General features: G+C 44.0%; 1 protein-coding gene and 1 pseudogene across 1 annotated transcript in view; both read left to right on the top strand.

Annotated features, from left to right (window-relative positions):
- Positions 1-24903, top strand: part of LOC126156646 (histone-lysine N-methyltransferase, H3 lysine-79 specific-like) — a 715177-nt gene that overhangs the window by 540784 nt on the left and 149490 nt on the right. The gene's annotated exons all lie outside the window — the stretch shown is intronic.
- LOC126163404 (5S ribosomal RNA) lies at positions 990-1107 on the top strand (annotated as a pseudogene).

Genomic DNA, 24903 nt, shown 5'->3' with positions numbered 1-24903 from the left:
ACAGTGTCAAGAGTGTTCCGAGGATACCACATTCCCGGCATTACCTCTCACCACGGACGACGCAGTGGCTGACGGCCTTCACTTAATGACCGAGAGCAGCAGTGTTTGCGCAGAGTCGTCAGAGCTAACAGAGAAGCACACTGCGTGAAATAACAGCAGAAATCAACGGTGAAAGTATCCATTAGAACAGTGCGGCGAAATTAGGCGTTAATGGGCTATGGCAACAGACGACTGACGCGAGTGCCTTTGCTAACAGCACAACATTTCCTAAAGTTCCTCTCCTGGGCTCATGACCCTGTCGGTTGGATCCTAGACGGCTGCGAAACCGTGGTGTGGTCAGTTCAGTTGCGATTTCAGTTGCTAAGAGCTGATGTTAGGACTCGAGTGCGGCGCAGACCCAACGAAGCCAAGGATCGAAGTTGTTAACAAGGTACTGCGCAAGCTGGTGGTGGCTCCATAAGGGTGTGGGTTGGGTTTAAATGGAATGGACTGGATCCTCTGGTCCAATTGAACTGATCATTGACTGCAAATGGTTATGTTCGGCTTCTTGGAGACCATTTGAAGCCACATATGGGCTTCATGTCGCCAAACGCGTTGGAATTTTTGTGGATGACAGTGCGCAGTGTCACAGGGCCAAAGTTTTAGGCGACTGGTTTGAAGAACATTCTGGGAAATTTGCGCGAATGAGTAGGCCACCCAGACTGCCCGACTTTAATCCCATCAAACATTTATGGGTCATACTCGACAGGTCAGTTCGTGTTCAAAATCCTGCACCGGCAACACTTTTGCAGTTACAGACCACTATGGGGGCAGAATGGCTTTCTGCAGGGGACTTACAACTACTTATTAAGTCCATCCCACGTAGATTTGCTACACTACGCCGCTAAAAAAGAGGTCCGACTCGATAATAGGAGGTATCCCATAACTTTCGTCACGTTGGCGAGTAGTTATAGTTGCTACAAATTATTTGCGATGTAATAATATATTTGGGCAACGGCCTTGCCGCAGTGGATACACCGGTTCCCGTGAGATCACCGAAGTTAAGCGCTGTCGGGCGTAATCGGCACTTGGATGGGTGACCATCCAGGCCACCATGCGCTGTTGCCAGTTTTCGGGGTGCACTCAGCCTCATGGTGCCAATTGAGGAGCTACTCGACCGACTAGTACCGGCTTCGGTCAAGAATACTATCATAACGACCGGGAGAGCGGTGTGCTGACCCTCCACCCCTTCTATCCGCATCCTCATCTGAGGATGACACGGCGGTCGGATGGTCCCGGTAGGCCACTCGTGGCCTGAAGACGGAGTGCTTTAATGATATATTTGTCTACAGGGCCAGTTTCCGCAGCAGCTGCTAAAATCAGTTATTGTTGGTTTCTCCATCTTAAGCTTACTGCGATCAATTAACGAGGATCTTGCTCCAGGCGCTTTCCATATTTCCAGAACGACCACAGAAGAGTCTTTGTAAATAAAAGCGAAAAGAGTGTGGTGTAAAATTCTCTTTAATTAAATACAGTTAAGTTTAAGACGGAGAAACCAATAACAATTGATTGAAATGTTAACTTTTTGATTCAGTCCCCGTCAAATTGAGCTCAAATTGGGGAGCGTGTTACATTCGCGATATGGCACCCACTCATTTTGCTGCTGACGTGACATGTAACGCGTCAGTACGATACAAAATGAGTACGTGGAGCAGGGTCTCCAAGATCATCAGGCCTCAGTCCTCTGTATGCTTCTATCTGGAGTCATTTCAGAAATGAAATGTACATTTCTCCCGCTGATGCGATACGGCTGAAGAAGTGGAGCAGCGAATTTAAATGCTCCTGTGGAGTTTGAAACAATTCATAACTAACTACAGAAATTAGTGCAGTATTGTATCAAAATGTGAGATCCACATGCGGAACACATCCATTATCGGGTATAAGCCTTGTAACATGTAAAGTGCTGTATCGTAAAGATAGGTCATGTGTGAAATTTTCGCCCAATTACAAGGGGAGTGCATCGGTAATACTACCTAGGACGCGTATCTATCGAAGCCAGTGGCGGTTGGTAATCACACATTCAAAGTTATTTCGCAAAGGGGCCATATGTGGACCATGTTTACATCTGTTGTCGAATACCCTCAGCCTTGTGAATTTTCTCTATTAATTACGATACCGTGCGCAAGGAGAATTTGTATTTTAGTTTAAATAAATGCATTTCTATTCTGAGCTTAATGTGCTACATACACACAACAAATATCGTAGGACGAATTTTTTGTGAGCCCAATTTGTAATTTCATAATAGGGAGTGTGTTGTACTTTGTATATTTCTTAGACTTTTGCTTCTACTTAGCCATGTATTACAAGTTTAATACATTTTATTATTCCATTCCCAAACGATGGAATTCACTTGTTATGTGCTGTTATCTTCCTGAAATTACAAAAATTATTCCGGAAAATTAAGATTTTTTCGAATGTGAAAACATTTTCTAAGGTAAAAGATGGCTAAGTCCATAGAGACGAATATTAAATTGAAATTTAAAAGCGTTTCAATCGAGAAAATCTTGTTAACATTGTATTTAATCGTTATTTGTTACATTATTACTCTTCTCCAGATCAATAATCGGAAGCCGGCCGTAGTGGCCGTGCGGTTCTAGGCGCTACAGTCTGGAGCCGAGCGACCGCTCCGGTCGCAGGTTCGAATCCTGCCTCGGGCATGGATGTGTGTGATGTTCTTAGGTTAGTTACGTTTAATTAGTTGTAAGTTCTAGGCGACTGATGACCTCTGAAGTTAAGTCGCATAGTGCTCAGAGCCATTTGAACCATCAATAATCAGAAAGTGAAAACAAAATGTGCTGTAGAAACAAAAACCAGTTTACATTTACAAATACATTTTGAAATAGAAGCTATTGTAAACTAAAACCAGTTTCCGTTTTCAAGACAGGACAAATTATTATGACATTAAAGAACCTCACAACATTTGCAAGTTTCACATGGTCTGTGGTAAGTCTTTCCTTTGTTTCAAGATTCAAGATGGTGCACGACCAGCAAAGTATGACTTAACAGTTCACTCTTCTTCTTCTTCTTATTCTAAACTGTCGCTTTGGCCTGGAATATCATATGCGTTCTCTACTTTCCTCCACCGCTCATTTCTGCTGCTGACTTTCGTGGTCCATTCTCCTTTTCTCAGGCCCATCTCCTGCGTATCCTGTTGACACCATGTTCCCATCTTTTCTGTGGCCTCCACGGCCTCTTATGCCCTCCGCGGATCCTGAGAAAGCTAATCTCGCTAGTCTTTTCTCTTCTATCCTAATTAGGTGCCCTGACCACATATTTTCTTCATCCTTCGGACAATATCAGCTTGCGAGTATAAGTCTGCCAGTTCCTGGCTCTCTGATATCCACTATTCCTGTGACAGATGTCCCTCTTGGGCTCAGATATTTTCCTTAATATCTTTATCTCGAAGACCAGCTGTTTTTGTTCCTCTCTTTCTCCTAATGTAAATGTTTCAGAACCATATAGAGGTACCGGGAGAATTATGCTTTGGTATAGTGTGATAGACAACCCACATGATGTTTAAATAGTTCTGAAATATGTATCATTTTACTCACCATAAAATTCTGTACCTGAAGAATTAACAATACATTCCAAATAGCTTTATGGGTAGCATAATTTGGTCGGATGAAGCCCAATTCAAACTCAATGGAACTGTCAATAGACACAATTGTGTGTACTGGGCTGAAGATAATCCTCACATTACAGTTGAAAAGGCTGTGAATTTGCCTGGTGTAAATTTGTGGTGTGGTTTGTCTGCAAGGGGAGTCATTGAGCCTTTCCGCTTTGAAGGTACTGTTACTGGAGAAACGTACCTAACAATGCTTGCTGACTCCATATTCCCTGTCATTCGTGCATTATACGGTAATGATCAGTTTTATTTCCAACAAGATGGCGCCCCACCGCTCTATCATAGGGACGTACGAGCATACCTGGATCACAATGTTCCAGGCCAGAGTATAGGACGTAGGGGACCAATCGAGTTTCCTGCACGCTCTCCAGACCTCACGCCGCTGGATTTCTTCTTATGGGGCACAGTAAAAGATGAGGTGTACAAACGTAAACCACGTAACCCGGACACACTTTGGAATGAGATTCAGGCAGTGTGCGCAGAAATCTCATTGGACACTCTGGTACGATGTGCGGATCAGTGGTGACTCGTACTCAGAAATGTATTGGTGCTGAATTCCACCAGTTTGAACATTAATCACATTTCCAATTGGACTTTAAGCTTTCGATTTCCAGAAATTTATCACTGTAGAACGGGAAATAAATATTCTATGACGCTTCAAAGTGTGTATACTTTTTTTTGACCTTAAACGTGTAGAATGCGAAACATTTGCAAATATTCCACAAAACACAATCTCATACGTAACAACAACTAAAACTAGAAATTGGCCAAACTGCTTATAGCGAGTTAGTGCGTATTCCTTGATGTGATTCTAAAATCAGTCACTATACTGATGTACCGATCAAAAAACATTATGTATTCCTAGGGACACAATGCTCTAGGTACTACACTCTTCCCTACGAAACATTCTGGGATCAAATACATTTGTCTCAGAACATAGTGCTTCCTACGCAGCAGCTATTCTTCAGGCATTACAGCTGTTAGCTGCCACTTGGGGAAGAGAAATATTTGAGTTGATATTCAAGCTAAGTGTCTATTAATACCTTCGACCGCATTGTATAGCAGTGAGTACTCTTGCGTAGGCTAGAGCTGTTCCCGAAAACATGTTTTGACGAATCTGCTGTTGGTATGTAAAGAAGAAACCTTGCAGATACGTCGCCTTTGGAGAGAATAACGTAAGCGGAACAGGTGTTATAACAATGACGAGGCGACTTTATATTGTCCGTGCAAATACTTGCATGTTTTAAGCGACGGGCGTGACTGGTATTTCGGAGGTTCAAGGGCAAGGATCGTTTAGCATGTCTTGTGTAAATCTGCCAAGGCCGGAATGCGGACTGCCAAGTCTGAAACAAGGGCTTTATGGCCCGCAGGTGCAGCATAATTCGCCGGCGCCGCCAACGACGGCTCGCGACGTCACGGCCGCAGCGACCGGGTGCCGGGTATTCCAGGACCCCCGCGCCCTACTTAGAGACAAGGAAGGTGCAAACAAGGTCTGCAGACGCACAGCGCCCGAAAATAAGCGAGCGGGGCTGCGATCGGCGAGAACAGGAGAGAGAAATGTGGTGGACTCCGACGGCGTCAGATGCTGTGTGGGACTCGAATGCGTCTTCAAGGGAGCGGACAAGAAGGCGCGATGGTTAAGCCACTAGACGCATATTAACATGGACCAATTTATTGCTCTCATTCTAAGACAGTTCCCTGCCCCACCCTTCTGCAATAAGAAGTTATGGCACTCCCCCAATGACTAGGTTCTTCCTTCCTTACATATTTAAGATGACAGCGATAACCAGGCGGAATAATAACGCAAAAGATATGGAATCCAAATTACAGTTGATTAGATATTCCACTGGTCATCAGGTCGGCAACAACAGTACACAAAATTTCCTTCTCGTCGATTAAAAACGGTTGCTGAAACTCATTATTACAATATCTGTTCGTTCTGCATGTACGTCTGAATAGACAGGAGATAAGCGTTTAACGTCCCCTCGACAACGAGGTCATTAGAGACGTAGCACAAGTTCGCATTAGGGAAGGGTGGGGAAGGAAATCGGCCGTGCCATTTCAAAGGAACCATCCCGGCATTTGCCTGATGCAATTTAGGGAAATCGCGGAAAACCTAAACAGGATGGCCGACACGGCTTTGAACCGTCGTCCTCCCGAATGCGAGTCCAGTGTGCTAACCATTGCGCCACCTCGCTCGGTGGACATGAATCACTATCTGCAGCTATAGTAATATTACAAAATTTTGTCGCAACTTAGAATTCTTTGACAACAGCTGTATCAGGCACGGAATTCATACCTGCTGCTGCCCAATGAAAATTTTGTCGCGGACCGGGGCTTGAATGTCGATTCTCCGCTTATCTACATCTACATGTACATGGATATCTGTAAATCATATTCAAGTGCCTGGCAGAGGGTTCATCGAACCACCTTCACAGTTCACCGTTATTCCAATCTCTTATAACGCCCGGAAAGAATGAACACCTATATCGTTCCGTACGAGCTCTGATTTCCCTTATTTTATCTTGGTGATCGTTCCTCCCTATGTAGGTCGGTGTCAACAAAATATTTTCACATTGGGAGGAGAAAGTTGTGAAAGTTGCGAGAGACCGCCTTAAAAAATGGCTCTGAGCACTATGGGACTTAACTGCTGAGGTCATCAGTCCCCTAGAACTTAGAACTACTTAAAACTAACTAACCTAAGGACATCACACACATCCATGCCCGAGGCAGGATTCGAATCTGCGACCGTAGTGGTCGCGCAGTTCCAGACTGTAGCGCCTACAACCACTCGGCCACACCGGCCGGCAGACCGCCTTAACCATCTCGTCTATCCGTGAATCCGTCCTGGGAAGCGTGTACGCACAGAGAAGATGGTTACGAAGACCGCCTGCGGCAAGCGGAAAATCCCTTTTAATGAAAGTATGCAACTGTAAAAACTTATGTTTTTGTTTATAACATAACTTCGTCTGCTAACAGTCATGACTTTCTTTTTATTTACCTTCTGCGCGGCGTGTTTCGTGGAATAATTCCCACTTTCTAGTGCGTTTTCTGTGCATTACGTCGTTTTGTTCGTGATGTTTGCGATATGTGACGTGATGCAGTATAAATGTTTTACAGTAAGGCAACTGAAAAACGCAGCACGTCCCACACCGCAAACAACACGAATGAAGTGGTATAATACAGTAAAAAGCATTAGAAAATGGGAAGTGTTACTCATAACACATTTCGCGATCGAAAAAGAAAAAGAAAATTGTAACTACTAGTACAAAAAAGTTATTTTATAAACAAACCCATTCACAGACAGAACAAAGATGAAAGTGTATGCAGGAAAACTGTATGGTAGTTTGTGGTATCTTACACTCTGCTGCCAGGGAGATCTGACAGTGTCATAATTTCATCTGCTAAATGTCGATTTAATTTTATCTATGTATTTTATTAATAGTACAGAGCAATCAACTGTCTTGAAATGTAAGGTGGGTCGGATGCTTCTAAATCCAACAGCAAAGTCTTATCATTGTTACAATCTTATTGGTACACAGTTGTTAATGTTTTTTAATTAATATAAAGAACATAATATATAAAAATTACTGTAAGGTTACAGCAAATTGAATGCTTAAGAACTGTTAAAATGGTTTTATATAATTTGTTTCTGCGTAGTTGATGAGAATGTAATTTATATAAAGCAAATGTCAAAGAAAAATAAAAATAAAATGTAATACAATGAGTGTGATCAAAATAATTTGCAAGATATAGAGGGAAGTGATATGCTCTGGATCTATAATATACACTCCTGGAAATGGAAAAAAGAACACATTGACACCGGTGTGTCAGACCCACCATACTTGCTCCGGACACTGCGAGAGGGCTGTACAAGCAATGATCACACGCACGGCACAGCGGACACACCAGGAACCGCGGTGTTGGCCGTCGAATGGCGCTAGCTGCGCAGCATTTGTGCACCGCCGCCGTCAGTGTCAGCCAGTTTGCCGTGGCATACGGAGCTCCATCGCAGTCTTTAACACTGGTAGCATGCCGCGACAGCGTGGACGTGAACCGTATGTGCAGTTGACGGACTTTGAGCGAGGGCGTATAGTGGGCATGCGGGAGGCCGGGTGGACGTACCGCCGAATTGCTCAACACGTGGGGCGTGAGGTCTCCACAGTACATCGATGTTGTCGCCAGTGGTCGGCGGAAGGTGCACGTGCCCGTCGACCTGGGACCGGACCGCAGCGACGCACGGATGCACGCCAAGACTGTAGGATCCTACGCAGTGCCGTAGGGGACCGCACCGCCACTTCCCAGCAAATTAGGGACACTGTTGCTCCTGGGGTATCGGCGAGGACCATTCGCAACCGTCTCCATGAAGCTGGGCTACGGTCCCGCACACCGTTAGGCCGTCTTCCGCTCACGCCCCAACATCGTGCAGCCCGCCTCCAGTGGTGTCGCGACAGGCGTGAATGGAGGGACGAATGGAGACGTGTCGTCTTCAGCGATGAGAGTCACTTCTGCCTTGGTGCCAGTGATGGTCGTATGCGTGTTTGGCGCCGTGCAGGTGAGCGCCACAATCAGGACTGCATACGACCAAGGCACACAGGCCCAACACCCGGCATCATGGTGTGGGGAGCGATCTCCTACACTGGCCGTACACCACTGGTGATCGTCGAGGGGACACTGAATAGTGCACGGTACATCCAAACCGTCATCGAACCCATCGTTCTACCATTCCTAGACCGGCAAGGGAACTTGCTGTTCCAACAGGACAATGCACGTCCGCATGTATCCCGTGCCACCCAACGTGCTCTAGAAGGTGTAAGTCAACTACCCTGGCCAGCAAGATCTCCGGATCTGTCCCCCATTGAGCATGTTTGGGACTGGATGAAGCGTCGTCTCACGCGGTCTCCACGTCCAGCACGAACGCTGGTCCAACTGAGGCGCCAGGTGGAAATGGCATGGCAAGCCGTTCCATAGGACTACATCCAGCATCTCTACGATCGTCTCCATGGGAGAATAGCAGCCTGCATTGCTGCGAAAGGTGGATATACACTGTACTAGTGCCGACATTGTGCATGCTCTGTTGCCTGTGTCTATGTGCCTGTGGTTCTGTCAGTGTGATCATGTGATGTATCTGACCTCAGGAATGTGTCAATAAAGTTTCCCCTTCCTGGGACAATGAATTCACGGTGTTCTTATTTCAATTTCCAGGAGTGTAGTCTAAATAGCATGTTGGTTAATAATGGCCTATTTCTACCTATTTCAGGTGAGAAGGTGTCGGTAGAACCTTGAGCTGTTCTCGTTTGAAATAGTTTGTCTTATGTATGTTTACTGTGTTTGTGTGTATTGGTATATTACAGGGAGTGTTGCAAGTCAGGCCACTACATGATATTCAGTAGCTCTTTGTTTGTCCTATTGTTGGTAATTGCGGTATATTCTGAATTGTGTATCGAACTGAGAGGAGCAAACAACATGGAAGCTTGTGATATTTAAAGATATTTAAAAATGTTTTCGACAAGTAATTTTAAGGCCATGATCATTTTGATATATATATATATATATATATATATATATATATATATATATATATATATATATATATATAATGCTAATAAGTGTTTTATGGACTGATGCACAGAACTTATTATTTTTTTCAGCTAAAACAGTGTAAGTCGTTACTTTATAAATCATGGATACTGTTCAGCTCAGTGGCTCTTGCTCAATGAGAAACTGCTGAGACAGACCGAAAATAGACAAATTCCTTCAAGAAAGCCTACATCTCATCGTGATTATCGATTTCAGACAACTATACCCATCTTCAAATGGCTGCTGCTTTTTTATTATATCATTAAATGTGTCCCTAACTGCATAACTATTCTTTTGCAGTGGTATGGCACGTTGCTGAAGACAATGACAACGTAATTAAACTGTTTTATCACTTTTAGGCAAAGAGTCTCTACAGAGATCTGGAAGCATATTGGCAATAAATGGTAAAAAAAGATGTTTTGATCGCCAAAGTAATTTTAAAATTTAAATCAGCTAATGACGCGTTTTTCCTTTGTTACGGGGAGGCACTGCTGTGTTATTCCTGGCGTCATGGTGCGAGGTGCCATGAAGTCTGACCTCAGGTCACGGCTGGTGATTACTGAGGGACCTCGACAGCACAACAGTACATTGCGAACGTCTCACGCCCTCATATAGCATATTTCAACAGGAAAGCGCTCTTCAGCACATGGAGCGTGTCTCTATGACCTCCTTTGCATGTTGTTGAGGTATTCCCGTGGCCAGCGAAATCTTCATGTCTGTCCTCGATAGAATTTGCGAGGAACCACCCCGAACGTCACTTCTGTACCAGAACCACTATTCTGTATGTCAAGGACCAGTTACAACAGTCGTTGACCAGCTTGCGTCAGGACAGGATCCTATTGCTCTATGGCACCATTTCCAATCGAATCAATGGATGCATCCAGGCCAGAACAGGTATAACGCCATACTGATAAGTGGGCTGAAACTTCAATTCTTTGTAATTTTGAGTGGATTTTGTTATCACTGAAATAAAGTCGCATACTCTCTCAACCTGTGAAGTTTCATTTCGTTTCCTTTTTGTGAGTAATTCACTTTTTTTGTCAGGTAGTGTATCACTATCTTTTTGACTGAAGGCCTCACAAACGATGCTCACAAGGGAACGTCCCCATCGCACCCCCCTCAGATTTAGTTATAAGTTGGCACAGTGGATAGGCCTTGAAAAACTGAACACAGATCGATCGAGAAATCAGGAAGAAGTTGTGTGGGTCTATGAAAAAATACGCAAAATATACAAACTGGGTCGTCCATGCGTAAGATAGGCAATATTAAGGGCAATATGAGGCGCGGAGCTCCGTGGTCCCGTGGTTAGCGTGAACAGCTGTGGAACGAGAGGTCCTTGGTTCATATCTTCCCTCGACCGAAAGTTTTAACTTTTTGTTTTCAGTTTATGTGAAAAACTCTTATGTTTTCATCACTTTTTTTGGAGTGATTATTACATCCACAAGAAAACCTAAATCGGGCAAGGTAGAAGAAACTTTTCACCCATTCGCCAAGTGTACTAGTTAGGTGGGTCGACAACATATTCCTGTCATGTGACGCACATGCTGTCATCAGTGTCGTATACAAAATATCAGACGTGTTTTCCTGTGGAGGAATCGGTTGACCTATGACCTTGCGATCAAATGTTTTCGGTTCCCATTGGAGAGGCACGTCCTTTCGTGAACTAATCACACGGTTTTGCAGTGCGGTCGCAAAACACAGACACTAAACTTATTACAGTGAACAGAGACGTCAATGAACGAACGGACAGATCATAACTTTGCAAAAATGAAGAAAGCAAAATTTTCAGTGGAGGGCAGATTTGAACTAAGGACCTCTCGTTCCGCAGCTGTTCACGCTAACCACGGGACCACGGCGCTACTCGCCCCACAGTGCCCTTAATATTGCCTATCTTACACATGGACGACCCAGTTTGTATATTTTGCTTATTTTTTCATAGTTCCACACAACTTCTTCCTGTTTTCGCGATTGATCTGTGTTCAGTTTTTCAAGGCCTATCCATTGTGCCAACTTATAACTAAATCTGAGGGGGGGGTGCGATGGGGATGTTCCCTTGTTAGTAAAGTACAGCATAGCCCGCCCGGATAGACGCGCGGTCTATGGCGCTGCCGGCTAGCCACGCGGTCCAACGCGCTGCTTCCCGAGCAGGAAGGCGTGACGGTCCGCAGCACGAATCCGCCCGGCGGATTAGTGTCGAGGTTCGGTGTGTCGGCCAGCCTGTGGATGGTTTTTAAGACGGTTTTCCATCTGCCTCGGAGAATACGGCCTGGTTCCCCTTACTTCGCCTCAGTCGGCGATTGCTGCGCAAACACTGTCTCCATGTACGTGTACACCATTAATTACTCTACCATGCAAACATTGGGGTTACACTCGTCTGGTATGAGACGTTCTCAGGGGGGACGGGGAGGGGCGAGCTGGGGGGAGGGGCGAACCGCACAAAAACCTTGGGTTCGGTTGGGGCGGCGGTGGGGTGGGTGTTGTGCTGTGGCGTGTTGTGGGCTTGTAAACGACTGGTGGCTACGGCGGGACGAAGCCTCTCCGTCGTTTCTCGGTCCCCGGTTTAATACAAAATACACACACACAACGTACAGCATTCTTAGCAAAACCGCTGCAGTACCTAAGTAGAAAAATGTTACATACTTTTAAACATTCTCGTCAGCTAAAAGTACAGTCGTTTGTAGGAAAACATGATAAGTTGAATCATTTCTGAAATATTAGGAATTTCCACTTGATTCAGGAGAATTTGTGACTATGAAAATTATGTATAACTGGGCCATAATGCTCCACTATATTGTTGGATATATTATTAGTACCACACCATTGCTTACTTTTGAGAAACTAGATGTGTTTCAGTAGCGAATGTGAGAGTATTGTTTACTAAGTTTTCTGTGTATTAAACCTTCATTGTATTGCTTTGCTCATACTTGTGCTAATTTACCCACCGAGGCATAAAAAGTAACCGCAAAAATTTTAATTTTGCTGCAATTAAGAGCACCTTTGACCCATACTGACACAGTTTCGGATCCATTTATTTTTCTATGATTCCTGGTCCTGATAACCAACGGCATGGTGGACATGTAACGCAGTTGTTAACATGTTTTGTTACAGTTACAGTTATGTTGTTACAGTTATGGTCTCCTCTTTAGCCGACGTTTTTTTCACGGGAAGGTGAAGCGTTTCCATGACACAGTGTTTTGTTTACGTTTTTTATTGTACAGCTAGTTATATCAAATTACAACGAATTATTGCACCTTCCCGCTCAAGAAAATGAATGCTGCCAATTTCAACACGAGTAAAAAAAAATGTGAAAAATCTCTTACGCTTACAAGTCTTTCTGTGGTTTATCGAGTGGAATGTGGCGGACATGTATTTAATAAAGCAACCATTTTCTTCTACTCTTTATTTTTAACTGATTGTGATATTACAAAAATCGTATATGAATATATTATATGTTTGGTAGTTGTATTTTCATATTATCTGACAACGGAGTGCTGTTAGCAAAAATGCATACTTTCTGGTACCGCACAGATGTGTTTGAGCTGCATGACTAACACCTGCAACTCACGTATGTAATGTCACCATCTTCCTTAACAGAAGTGTTGTGCTCATGACTGCTCTCCGTATTCCTATTTTAACAATATTGTAGTGCTGATTTGATTTTATCGTTATAGCTGCTATTTTCACACGCGAGATGGGTAGCTCTGGCTACTGACTAATTCCTTACAACACTGTTTATTATACAGGGTGTTACAAAAAGGTATTGCCAAACTTTCAGGCAACATTCCTCACACACAAAGAAAGAAAATATGTTATGTGGACATGTGTCCGGAAACGCTTACTTTCCATGTTAGAGCTCATTTTATTACTTCTCTTTAAATCGCATTAATCATGGAATGGAAACACACAGAAACAGAGCGTACCAGCGTGACTTCAAACACTTTGTTACAGGAAATGTTCAAAATGTCCTCCGTTAGTGAGGATACATGCATCCACCGTCCGTTGCATGGAATCCCTGATGCGCTGATGCAGCCCTGGAGAATGGCGTATTGTATCACAGCCGTCCACAATACGAGCACGAAGAGTCTCTACATTTGGTACTGGGGTTGCGTAGACAAGAGCTTTCAAATGCCCCCATAAATGAAAGTCAAGAGGGTTGAGGTCAGGAGAGCGTGGAGGCCACGGAATTGGTCCGCCTGTACCAGTCCATCGGTCGCCGAATCTGTTGTTGAGAAGCGTACGAACACTTCGAGTGAAATGTGCAGGAGCTCCATCGTGCATGAACCACATGTTGTGTCGTACTTGTAAAGGCACATGTTCTAGCAGCACAGGTAGAGTATCCCGTATGAAATCATGATAACGTGCTCCATTGAGCGTAGGTGGAAGAACACTGGGCCCGATCAAGACATCGCCAACAATGCCTGCCCAAACGTTCACAGAAAATCTGTGTTGATGACGTGATTGCACAATTGCAACATTACCTTCCTTCAATTGGGCCAACTGGCGGTGAATCGAGGAAGTACAGTACATACTGACGAAACTAAAATGAGCTCTAACATGGAAATCAAACGTTTCCGGAGACATGTCCACATAACATATTTTCTTTATTTGTATGTGAGGAATGTTTCGTGAAAGTTTGGCCGTACCTTTTTGTAACTCCCTGTATATACTTAGAATATAGACTCTGGTCTATTTTCTAGCTTAGCCTCTTTCATCTCGTAGGCGGTGGAATTATTGTAGGGATCCATTCGTCCTTTGATAAACTGCTAGTATCATGGTAAATATTTTTGGCGAAAACACTTTGAAGAATGGATACGTTCAGCTATATTTCCTGCTGTGTTTCAGAAAATTATTTTACTTGCCAACATATTAGCCCATCATTGTTTAAGACTGGAGCATCGAATAATCACACGAAAAATATTAAATGTAACCTTAACAAAGCACTTACAGCGCAAGCCAGAATATTACCTATAAACATGGCAGCTCAGACTCTCTCCTCTTCTCGCTTGCAAATTAACTGGTTCCTGTCTGTAATGAAGTCAGTATCGACGAACGTTAAATCGTTAGTTTTCTTCTAATCTTAACGCATAAGATGTGCAATTACACTTTGTTTTAGATTTAATTTGTGGCTCTGCTACGTACTCTTATCTTCTTTCGATTTATGTACCTAACTGTTCACAATAAAAGAGGTTACATATGTGTACAAAATTTTAATTATCATATTACCGCTTCAGGTTTGAGTAAATACTCGATAACTGGACAATTTATAGCATGGTCAGTGCCAGCAGTCGCAACGGCCTTGCCGCAGTGGTAACCCTGATTCCCGTCAGATCATCGAATTTAAGCGCTGTCGGGCGTGGCTGGCAGTTGGATGGGTGACCATCTGGGCCACCATGCGCTGTTACCATATTTCTGGGTGCACTCAGCGTCGTGACGCCAACTGAGTAGCTTCTCGACCGAATAGTAGCGTCTCCGGTCGAAGGAAACCATCGTAACGAGCTGGAGCGACGATAGCACAGCCAGTGTTTCCATTAGGTCGTAAACGATTCGGTGTGTTTCTTTGCAACCTCAAAGCACGGAGCACCCGACTCAGTAGACAGTTATTGCTAAACATTCTGCTGTTAACGGCTTTCTTGAGATCAGTATCCCGATGCCTAGATGTCAGACTTGTTTAAAACAAAATTTTTCTCCCGTACACTGTTCTATGCTCAGCGACCGCCGATTTGCCCAAATTTCAACATCCGTTGTATCGGTTGCATTATGGACAACCCACAACATTGTTACTTATGGGAAGTCTAGTACAGTTGCTTCGCAACGCTTATGAAAGAGACTGTAATTTACCGAATGGAGCATCTATTTTTACCACATCGGGCGTCAGGAAAAAGAGGACGTCGCCTGTTTTATCAGACGTAGCATCAAAAATTGGTAGCATTATTGTAGCTGTATGGATTTTAAATGGATGAGGAGAGAATTAGCTTAATATCTTGTTCACCTTGTGCATGCATTAGAAACTCTTTCGTCCCACCGTGTTCCAATTACGGATTTTGTGAGGAAAGAAGGTTGGCGGTTCATGAAAACCACACAGTTTCACTGATGTTACCCTTGTAGTTATTACTCGAAATTTAAATTGGAATAATCAGTAACATTGTTTGCTTGTAGAACGCACCCACTAATTCTGTTGGGCATTTCTGTGAACCACACATGCTGATTTAATAAATCGACGCCAAATCACAAAAATCTTCTTTCAGTCTTCGCTAATTTTTCTGTACTCAAGGTTTTTCTGTACTCGCGTCAACTATCCTGAAATATTTTAGAAATGACAGAATTGTCCGCCTGGATTGTTATTCAATGTGCAAGGTAATTATTGAAGTCCATGAAACATTTAAAAAAATGATAAATGGCAGAATTAACGTAACAAGTGATACAGGGCATGAATACTACAAATAATTTTTGAACATGAACATGGCGCCTCCAACCGTAGTTGCTGAAAATGGCGGTAAACCTGACGGAGAAAGCATTTTTTGTGTTAGAATTTGCCCATTGCTCATCGGTAGTTAGTCTTCAAAGAGTTTTATGTGGCAAAGTTTCAAAAGACACTACCAGTTTATAATAACATAGTGAAGTGGTACAAGAACGTCGATGATACGGTATTGCTGTGCCCATGTTGTCCAGGTACACGATTCAATGCACAGGCACTGCAACATCTAGTTATCTGCCGATCCCGGGCAAAAAACTTTCAATTAAAATGTGTCCCCTGTACAGGAACATACGTAATGGATGTACGAGTGCAGTTTGTAGACAGATGGTTGACGACGAATGGAGTTTGGGTGTGGCCAAATATTAAGAGGAGCGCGCACGATAGACGGGAAATCTTGGCTCGAAACCTGGTCAGGCAGAAATTTCCACTGTCGTCATTCAGTTATACAGCTGATGGTTGTCCATATTTCACGCTGCGGATACATTTCGTGAAATCCGACGATAGTATTTTGTGCGATGCAAAACGTTCGGTTTGTCCATGTGTTTCGGAACAGGCAGTGAACTGTGTGAGGGACGTGATGTTGCGAAGTATAGCTATCGACATAGTGCGTCTCTCAGCCAGCGGTGTGGAAAACCCTTCGTAAGCGACAAAGAGTGAAATCCTTAAAATTGCAGCTCCTGCAAGTCATAAGCCACAATGACAAATTACGACGACTGCACCTCTGCGCTGATATGCAGAATCATCTTGGAAATGACGACATCACAAGCCAATTAATCTTCAATGACGAAGTTACTTTTCATGTTTGGGAAAAGGTCAACCGAGTGGTCTATGCCTTTCTGACAAGACAGTCAATTGATTCGTCGTCTTCGCTGGGAAAATTGTCAGTGGTATTACCTACCCCGCCGGCCGGAGTGGCCGAGCGGTTCTAGGCGCTACGGTCTGGAACCGCGCTACTGCTACGGTCGCAGTTTCGAATCCTGCCTCGGGCATGGATGTGTGTGATGTCCTTAGGTTAGTTAGGTATAAGTAGTTCTAAGTTGTAGGGGACTGATGACCTCAGAAGTTAAGTCCCATAGTGCTTAGAACCAACCATCACCTATCCCGACATTCTGTAATTGTGGCTCATGCCACAACTTGAAACTAGTGGCAGGGATTCCGACAAGATGGCGCCACCCCACATTTCTACGATTGTGTACAAGATTTCCTGAATGAAAGTTTGCCATGTCGCTAGATAGGGTGTGTTGCGGCCTCCAAACTGGACGCTTTGATCTTTTCTTTCTTGTGGCGTCACATCAAGGACAACGTCTACGTTCCATCTTTAGCACAGAAGCTCGAAGGCTTGCGACACCGCATTGCAACAGCTTTTCTTGCGCTTGTGATTTGTTGAGCCGGGCATGGGGAAACTGGACTATCGGTTACATGTATGCCATGTGAAAGGGAAGACAAACAGAACGGAAAAAATTAAGGAATTTCATTTGTGAAATTGTTCTTTGGCATTTACCAGTACCGATTTTTTTCGTTTCATGGACTTAATAATAATTATTTTGTATTTATTCATAATCGCGATTGTGGCCTGTTATACCTCCTTCATTGAGAGCTGTATACGAAATGGTTTTCACTGGTGCATTGTTCGTCTATTCGTGATTTCAGCCTCCTTCAATCAGTTTCCATAGATACTCGCGACAGCAGGGCGCAAACAGCTGACCAGCTCAGCCGTTTCTGAGATATGTGTTTCCATGTTGATACGTGGTTCTTGCTGGAATTAAGGAGAACGTGGAAGGGAGGACCCACCAATATCACTTTATTTTTACACAACCTGATTATTTAACAATATATAAACTCTGTTTTACAGATAATCGAAGCATTTAACCATAAAGGTTTCTTTAACAAAATGAAAAAATTTGCAAAATTCTGTTGACCTTAAACCTTACGCTGAATAAGCTTTTAATATACGCCAACGAAATCTTAAGCGCTGTTTTGCAAAACATCAAAAAATATGACAATGATTACAAGACGGCCGGACCTGCAGTGCGGCCGTTATCGGATGAAACAGCGGTGTTTACTACCGCGCTGGACACAGTCTGCCTTATTATATGCCCTTCTGCAACAAATGAGAATTATATAAGCACCATTACAAAGCAACCAACCTCTTAATTTCAGTCGGCAACCAAGGTGCGACTGGATCTCAAACAGTCCCTTCTGACAATTGACTAAAGCCCTGGAGACAGTTGGCTCTTAATATCTTCAAGGTTAAACTGATGTCAGTCTCTCTGAAGGAACGTCTTAAAACATTACTTGTGAACAGTTGTTATAAGAGAACTCACTCTTCGGAACCACAAGATCTAGCTAAAATACACCAATAATGACCCCGTATTTCAAACACGGAAACGAACAGCTTAGTACAACAGGTTGTTCAGATTATAGCTAATGACTGAGAAATGCATTTTCAATCAAAGAATTGAACCGGTTAGTAACTAAATCTAACCACAAGGTCCCTCTTTTGCTTAACGACAACCTGTGCTTTAGTACAATTGCTCCCGGTGTATTTATGACCAAGAGCAGATTAATTCGAGCATTAATTTCTGGTACAAACCACAAATAAAGGAAATATAATAGCGGGACAAATTTCCAAACAACTAGTGTTTTAGTACAATACTACTACCTTTTTTTATGACCAAAGAGCCGACCGAGTAAAACTCTGAGGGTCAGGTAGAAACCAGAAAATAATAAGGAGGGCAGGTAGACAATGAAACTAATGTCCACGAGGATTACAAAATATGACTCCCATTTATCAGCAAGCAGTTCTGTGGATCCACGGTGCGTCGCAGCGATTGCTGAGTGGTGGCGATGGAAGCCAGGTAGAAGAGGGCAGCCAGACCACGAGCGGTCGTCCGACACGAATGTTGCCAACCAACCCACGGGATGTCGGCCTGCTGCTTGCAGTCGACGCTGACCCCTGTGAAATACTGTATCTTCGCTCTGCGCGGGCCCTTCTCGCGCAACTCGTGGCTTCGGCTGCTCGAACCTCATGACCAACTCTTGTCGCGACGCTACCGCCAATCCCCAAACTTTGTGCCTGCTTCTCGGGCCACCGAAACCCGTATATATATATCGGCAGGCAAAGACCTTCTAAGGGCACAACACACAGATACTAACTGGTCTTCATAGGTATTGGCAATGGGGCCGCAAGAGGGATAGTCGATCACCTGAGCCAGTAACGCTAGACAGAACAGCCTACTAATTCATTGGCAACACGGCTGACACATGTCGGGCCTCAACAATCGGCCCTTTGTTAATGCTACTTATACATATCTCCCCTTTAGCAGTCCGTGCCGTCGCTAGATTGAGTCGCCTATTCGTCTCTGCCCCGCATATATACGGTCCAGTCACATTAATGTCCGCCTGCGGTAGCTGAGTGGTCAGCGCAACAGACTGTCAATCCTAAGGAACCGGATTCGATTCCCAGCTGGGTCAGAGATTTTCTCCGCTCAGGGAGTGGGTGTTGTGTTGTCCTAATCATCATTTCATCCCCATCGACGCGCAAGTCGCCGAAGTGGCGTCAAATCGAAAGACTTGCACCAGGCAAGCGGTCTACCCGACAAGAGGCCCTAGTCACACGACATTAATAAATAGGTACCAATTCAATCGGGCTGTTCGCGCTATGGAACCTCAACCGAGAATCTGGCGCAGCTGACCACGACACTCGAGTTGTCAACGCTCCGCATCCCTGTCGTTATTTTCTAGGACCTCACTGTCTACCTTCTTGCACATCTCGCACGGGTCCGCGTTGCAGCGGTTCTAAAGCGCTGCAGTCTGGAATCGCGCTACCGCTACGGTCGCAGGTTCGAATCCTGCCTCGGGCATGGATGTGTGTGATGTCCTTATATTAGTTAGGTTTAAGTAGTTCTAAGTTCTAGGGGACTGATGACCTTAGAAGTTAAGTCCTATAGTGCTCAGACCCATTTGAACCATTTTTCCGCGTTGCAAAGGAGGATATTCATGCTTTTGACAGAAGGTCGCATTAGTGTGACCCAACAGTGTACAAGGAGAGCGTGTTGAAAAGTGTCGCCTCCAATTTTTTGTTCTATTCTCAATATGGGTCGAGGCAGTACATGACATGCATATTACTTGGTCGACTTCCCCACTTCGCTGACGCAACTCTCTTCAGATAGAGGGTTCCGAATTGTAGCGTAACATAGCGGTATGTAACGTGTCCATGTCGTGCGTGAGAAACAGAGTGCTGTAATCGAGTTTCAGTTCGAAGAGTTCGTCCACAGATGAGGCACCCTCTCTTTCAGTATGACAATGTCAGACCACACACGAGCGCTGTGATGTCTGCAACAATCCGACGCCTTGGGTTTTCTGTCATCGCTCATCCTCCATACGGTCCCGACTTGATACCATCCTATTTACATCTGTTTCCAAAACTTAAAGAACACTTTGGTAGCAATGAAGCGATGCAAGCAGATGTGAGGTTGTGCCTCCATTAGGAACATCAAACATTCTACAGTGACGGTATCAACGCACTGATTCAAAATGGCTCTGAACACTATGGGACTTAACATCTGAGGTCATCAGTCCCCTAGAACTTAGAACTACTTAAACCTAAGGACACTACACACATCCATGCCCGAGGCAGGATTCGAACCTGCGATCGTAGCGGTAGCGCGGTTCCAGACTGAAGCGACTAGAGCCGTTCGGTCACAAGGCCGGCTCAACTAACTGGTCTCTCGTTGGGGGGAATGTGTTCATCACTAAGCTGTCTATGTTGAGAAATTAATACGTAGGTAGGAGAACAAAGATATAGTGTATTAATAAATTTTGTTTGATTTAATTCGGAGGCATTTGTTTTCATTACTCTCTCGTATTTTCCTCTCTGCTTGAAGTAGTCACAGCGCCCCGAGTCGGCATTCAGTCTCACGGTGGGCAGTGGTCATAACGTTTTGTCTTACCAGTGTGCGTTGTATTTCCCGGTATATAAAGTGGCTCGATCGCGTGAATCCATTAGAGGAGCAGCCAAACGGAATCTGTGAATTTCTGAGTGGATTTTAAGAAATTGCAATTGCGTATGACTTATTTTAGACGTCTGAATCCCTGTCTCGATTTGAGATTGAAGTGACTGATGCGGTGGGATACTTCTCCGCAGTTTTACATGTTTCTGTTTGAGCAAACTATAAAGGTTATCACATGCTTCTTAGGGGCACTGTAGTTTACCTACACACAGTCCATTATGTCTGCTGTTAATCGTAGTGATAAAATCTGAAATTCTAGGAAAATGAAAAATAATCTTGGCTATCGGACAAAGCGCAGTTTCTAACTAATGTTGCTGAACTATAATTTCGTAACGTAAAAACACACAACATAATATCTCTTACGATGTCTGAAGCAATAGAATATAAGTCTCTTAATATAACCGAAGGAACTGTAAGTAGACTGTTTATGTTTTCTTATCGGCAACGTTACGTAGCGCTCGGTATGAAAATCACTGGCTGTGCTGTGTGTAGTCTGTGGCTAGTTTGCATTGTTGTCTGCCATTGTAGTGTTGGGCAGCGGTTATGATTATTAAGGTAAATACATTGTTTGTTCTCTATTAAAATCTTTCATTTGCTAACTATGCCTATCAGTAGTTAGTGCCTTCCGTAGTTTGAATCTTTTATTTAGCTGGCAGTAGTGGCACTCACGGTATTGCAGTAGTTCGAGTAATGAAGATTTTTGTGAGATAAGTGATTTGTGAAAGGTATAGGTTAATGTTAATCAGGGCCATTCTTTTGTAGGGATTTTTGAAAGTCAGATTGCGTTGCGCTAAAAATATTGTGCGTCACTTTAGTGAATGTTTCAGTACGTTCAGTTTTGCTCAGCTGTCGGAAAAGCAAATAATGTAAGAGGTTTATCAGCACAATAATTCATAAATTGTTCTAAGGGGACGTTTCAGTACTTTAAAAAAGTTTGCAGATTACGTGATGTGCAGTACTTTTCACGGAACGAGTGTTGTACGTCGAGGTTTGTTGCAAAATGCTAAAGGGGACATTGTACGTGAAATTCGTTGGAATTTGACATTTTCTGTTTTCTACTCCATAATGTACTTTGGACTCTCCTGAACATTTACGTATATAATACACTCCTGGAAATTGAAATAAGAACACCGTGAATTCATTGTCCCAGGAAGGGGAAACTTTATTGACACATTCCTGGGGTCAGATACATCACATCATCGCACTGACAGAACCACAGGCACATAGACACAGGCAACAGAGCACAGGATGTACCGTGCACTATTCAGTGTCCCCTCGACGATCACCAGTGGTGTACGGCCAGTGTAGGAGATCGCTCCCCACACCATGATGCCGGGTGTTGGCCCTGTGTGCCTCGGTCGTATGCAGTCCTGATTGTGGCGCTCACCTGTACGGCGCCAAACACGCATACGACCATCATTGGCACTAAGGCAGAAGCGACTCTCATCGCTGAAGACGACACGTCTCCATTCGTCCCTCCATTCACGCCTGTCGCGACACCACTGGAGGCGGGCTGCACCATGTTGGGGCGTGAGCGGAAGACGGCCTAACGGTGTGCGGGACCGTAGCCCAGCTTCATGGAGACGGTTGCGAATGGTCCTCGCCGATACCCCAGGAGCAACAGTGTCCCTAATTTGCTGGGAAGTGGCGGTGCGGTCCCCTACGGCACTGCGTAGGATCCTACGGTCTTGGCGTGCATCCGTGCGTCACTGCGGTCCGGTCCCAGGTCGACGGGCACGTGCACCTTCCGCCGACCACTGGCGACAACATCGATGTACTGTGGAGACCTCACGCCCCACGTGTTGAGCAATTCGGCGGTACGTCCACCCGGCCTCCCGCATGCCCACTATACGCCCTCGCTCAAAGTCCGTCAACTGCACATACGGTTCACGTCCACGCTGTCGCGGCATGCTACCAGTGTTAAAGACTGCGATGGAGCTCCGTATGCCACGGCAAACTGGCTGACACTGACGGCGGCGGTGCACAAATGCTGCGCAGCTAGCGCCATTCGACGGCCAACACCGCGGTTCCTGGTGTGTCCGCTGTGCCGTGCGTGTGATCATTGCTTGTACAGCCCTCTCGCAGTGTCCGGAGTAAGTATGGTGGGTCTGACACACCGGTGTCAATGTGTTCTTTTTTCCATTTCCAGGAGTGTACATTGAAATCAGACAATTGTGAGACCTTCAAGTAATATTTTGAATGTTGACGTGTGACTGTCAAATTTCGCGGCTACGCATATACTGCCACAGTTGAGCAGTCATATCTTGGGAACTACACAGTCTAGAAGGCTGTGAATTGCTTTTTTTTTTTGTATCTGCTGCTACGTCTCAGAAGTTGGCATTACGAATAAACAAATTAGTCCTTCGTTTCTGATACTAGTTTTCGTTGAAAGTAGTGTGATTATCGGCTATTTTTGTAGTAAGCTAACTTCTATTGCTTTTTATACGAAAATTAAATGACTAAGCGTAAAAGTAACTGTGACAATTTAGAGAAGATGAAAAGAGCCATGTGGAGCACTTCCCTTCATCGAATATCAACCGATGAAAAGCCATGTCATACTTTGTGTCCACCTCCACCAAACACTTGGTGTAAATATAGGCAAGCTGAATGTTCTGGCGCCCTGCATGAATTTACAAATAAACATTCTCTCCCTTTGGCAGTAATGGAGGCAATCACACCTATTTACAGAGATTTGGCAAATCCTGAGCTACTAAAGAAGTGTTTACATGGGAAGACCCAGAATGTGAATGAGGCCTTCAATAATGTTATGTGGTGCCGTGTGCCTAAAACTGTATTTGTTGCCCTTATGACTCTAAAGTTAGTAGTGTCTGATGCTGTAAATGGTGGGAACTATGAAAGACTTAAGGTTATGGAGAAGTTAGGGGTAAGACTTGGACAGAATACAGCTAAAGGACTGCGGGAACTGGATGAGCTTCGTGTACCTGAAGCAGAGTTAGCTGCTCAGCAAATGATTAAAGAAAAAGCAAGAAAGAAAAGGAAGAGGCAAACACTAGGCTGTTGTGACACTGAAGAAGACACAGACTATGGGCCAGGGCAATTCTAGTGCATAAAAGACGCAGAAATGTAAGTCTGTATAAGTATCTGTAATTAAAAAAGTTTTCAACCTCAATGTCTCTGAAGTACATTTTTTGCAGTAAATGACCCGTTTTCTAAAAACGTACTGATGTTAGAGACATGAAATTTTCACAGCATGCCAATTATGATGTTGAAAACATATGAAACTGGAATAATTAAAATATTCTGAGTTGTTTTGTTGTTATGTTCATTTATTTACAAGATTCTGTCAAAAAATTGAGTGTTTGAAAGAAAGGTAACATGCCCAACAAAACAATTTTAGTAATAATTCTAGTTCAGTGTATCTAGAAAGGTGCATTCAATAATTATGGAAAATTATAAATTGGTGACTTAAAAAATTTCCAAGATAATGGGTCACAAAATAAGATAATTTAACATTGGTGGCATAGGACATACAATGACCCTTAAAGAAGGTGAATGCATTAAATGACCTCGTTTACTGTATCGTAATTAATACAGATCGTACATGCTCCCCCATCAACTTAAAACTTCAGTACAACATTATCGACAAAGTGAGGAGGGAGTGGGAGGGGGGGAGCGTGTCTGACTCATATTAAGTTCCATTTCATTAATGCATAGGAGTCAGCGAGTGTGGATAATAAGTGGCAACGTACCCTACAATAGCAGTGTATTAATAGCTTCTATGAATGGCGGAGTGTCAGATCAGAGACCTTATTGCTAAGCAAAGTGCTTACTCGTAACTGAAGTGTGTCACGTGGACTGATAAGAAATGCAACTAGGAAGGATATATGTGGAAGCAGGACAGGATGATAGGATATAAATCAAGAAACAGCTCCGTGGTAGTAGAGGGAGCCACAGAGGGCAAATATTGCAGCAGAATACACAAATTGTAGTACATACAACAGATAACTCTGGTCATTGGGTGGAACTCTGAGATGAAGAGGATGGCACAGGAGAGGGAGTTGTAGCGACCCAACATCAAAGCATTCCTCATGCTGAAGATGCGAAAAGACAAAGTACGTGGATGAGCAGTTGGCTTCCCTCCAGAACACTGGAAAGCTACAGGGGCGTGGTCAGTCAACTCACGAGGCGGAGCGACTGCTGTTTTTTTCTCT

This window comes from Schistocerca cancellata, chromosome 2 (genome assembly GCF_023864275.1).
Source record: "Schistocerca cancellata isolate TAMUIC-IGC-003103 chromosome 2, iqSchCanc2.1, whole genome shotgun sequence".
Classification (NCBI taxonomy): Eukaryota; Metazoa; Arthropoda; class Insecta; order Orthoptera; family Acrididae; genus Schistocerca; species Schistocerca cancellata.
The sequence above is the reverse complement of the archived record's forward strand: the minus strand, read 5'-3'. Positions and strand labels throughout refer to the sequence as shown.